The 2,500-nt window shown below is 54.3% G+C and overlaps 1 non-coding gene and 1 pseudogene across 1 annotated transcript; both read right to left on the bottom strand.

Moving 5' to 3' along the window:
* Window positions 1-98, bottom strand: LOC146144641 (5.8S ribosomal RNA; annotated as a pseudogene; the record flags this gene model as incomplete).
* Window positions 99-345: 247 nt separating this feature from the next.
* Window positions 346-2,156, bottom strand: LOC146144642 (small subunit ribosomal RNA). The gene has a single exon (XR_014500634.1). It is a non-coding gene; the product is annotated as a small subunit ribosomal RNA (ribosomal RNA).
* Window positions 2,157-2,500: the final 344 nt, after the last annotated feature.

The raw sequence follows: 2,500 nt of genomic DNA on the forward strand, positions 1-2,500 counted from the left end.
AACGTCGATGCTCAATGTGTCCTGCAATTCACACTAATTCACGCAGCTAGCTGCGTCCTTCATCGACTCACGAGCCGAGTGATCCACCGCCAAGAGCCATCCACGATTGTTTCGCTCGCACAGTGCCTCGCACTATAGGGTGACAAAATAGACCGCGCCGAGCGGTCGGCCAGGCCGACGCTTGAAGCCGGAGCGCGCGGCACCGCGGCACTCGACGCGCAAACATTACCGGGTGACCGAATCGCCGGCCGGCGCGCCGCTCCTCGCGGGTCGGGCGCCGGGTAGCAAAGACTTTTTCTCTCGCTTGTCCGAGTTTCGCGTTCGCCGAAGCGTTTGCGAGACCGTTAATGATCCTTCCGCAGGTTCACCTACGGAAACCTTGTTACGACTTTTACTTCCTCTAAATGATCAAGTTAGATCGTCTTCTCGGACGCCGGCTCGACCGTTGCCGGCCGCGCCAGGTCCAATCGGAGGACCTCACTAAACCATTCAATCGGTAGTAGCGACGGGCGGTGTGTACAAAGGGCAGGGACGTAATCAACGCGAGCTAATGACTCGCGCTTACTGGGAATTCCTCGTTCAAGGGAAATAATTGCAATTCCCTATCCCTAGCACGACCGGGGTTCAGCGGGTTACCCAGACCTGTCGGCCAAGGCGAGCACATGCTGATCCGGTCAGTGTAGCGCGCGTGCGGCCCCGAACATCTAAGGGCATCACAGACCTGTTATTGCTCAATCTCGTGTGGCTAAACGCCACTAGTCCCTCTAAGAAGTTAGACGCCGACCGATTGGGTCGCGTAACTAGTTAGCAAGCCAGAGTCTCGTTCGTTATCGGAATTAACCAGACAAATCGCTCCACCAACTAAGAACGGCCATGCACCACCACCCACAGAATCAAGAAAGAGCTCTCAATCTGTCAATCCTCACTGTGTCCGGGCCGGGTGAGATTTCCCGTGTTGAGTCAAATTAAGCCGCAGGCTCCACTCCTGGTGGTGCCCTTCCGTCAATTCCTTTAAGTTTCAGCTTTGCAACCATACTTCCCCCGGAACCCAAAGACTTTGGTTTCCCGCAAGCTGCCGGAGAGGTCGTAAAACTAACGCCCCCCGATCGCTAGTTGGCATCGTTTATAGTCAGAACTAGGACGGTATCTGATCGTCTTCGAACCTCTGACTTTCGCTCTTGATTAAAGAAAACATTCTTGGCAAATGCTTTCGCAGTCGTTCGTCTTGCGCCGATCCAAGAATTTCACCTCTAACGGCACAGTACGAATGCCCCCGTCTGTCCCTCTTAATCATTACCTCGCGCTCCGAAAACCAACAAAATAGAACCGAGGTCCTATTCCATTATTCCATGCACCATTATTCAGGCGAATCGCCTGCTTTGAACACTCTAATTTTTTCAAAGTAAACGTTCCGGCCGCCGCCGACACTCAGTCAAGGGCACCGGCGGAGAACCGGAGGTGAGGCCAGGACGGCCAGTACACGCCTTGCGACGGACCGGCCGCCTGCGCCCAAAATCCAACTACGAGCTTTTTAACCGCAACAACTTAAATATACACTTTTGGAGCTGGAATTACCGCGGCTGCTGGCACCAGACTTGCCCTCCAATGGATACTCGTTAAAGGTTTTAAAGTGTACTCATTCCAATTACAGGGCCTCGTTTAGAGTCCTGTATTGTTATTTTTCGTCACTACCTCCCCGCGTCGGGAATGGGTAATTTGCGCGCCTGCTGCCTTCCTTGGATGTGGTAGCCGTTTCTCAGGCTCCCTCTCCGGAATCGAACCCTGATTCTCCGTTACCCGTAAGAACCTCGGTAGGCCAGTACCGTACCGACGAAAGTTGATAGGGCAGACACTTGAATGATCCGTCGCCGGTGCGAGACCGTGCGATCCGCAAAGTTATCCAGAGTCACCAAAGGTTGCGGGCCGAAGCCCGGTCGGTTTTTGGTCTGATAAAAGCACGCCTCCCGCGAGGTCGGCGCTTCACGCATGTATTAGCTCTAGCATTTCCACAGTTAACCACGTAAAACGTACGATCAAATGAACCATAACTGATTTAATGAGCCATTCGCAGTTTCACTGTACGAGAGCTCGTACTTAGACTTGCATGGCTTAATCTTTGAGACAAGCATATGACTACTGGCAGGATCAACCAGGTAGCTACTTTAGCGTAGCCCCGAAAGGCCGACGAAGGAGGCGCCGCTGATGCGGCGCCGTCGCTCGGTCGATGCGAAACCCGAAGGCTTCTCTCCGTTAAAATTTCGTTCTTTGCTCGGCTGCCCGAACTCAGAAAACCGTCACCGCCCGTCGCACCCGCCGGAGTAAGACTTCGTCGGCAGGCCTTTCGACCGCCACGTCGCCAACACCGGCGCGAGCGCAACGCACGCCAGACAACTTCGCCGAAGCGACCGCTCAGAACCCGACAAACTGACACTCGGCTCTTCGCGCAGCAGCAACATCTGCCCAGCGAGCCAATCGCCTTTTCACCGATTCTTTACTTGTC

The sequence above is a fragment of the Ascidiella aspersa genome, chromosome 5 (genome assembly GCF_963924565.1).
Source record: "Ascidiella aspersa chromosome 5, kaAscAspe10.2, whole genome shotgun sequence".
In the NCBI taxonomy this organism is placed as follows: domain Eukaryota; kingdom Metazoa; phylum Chordata; class Ascidiacea; order Phlebobranchia; family Ascidiidae; genus Ascidiella; species Ascidiella aspersa.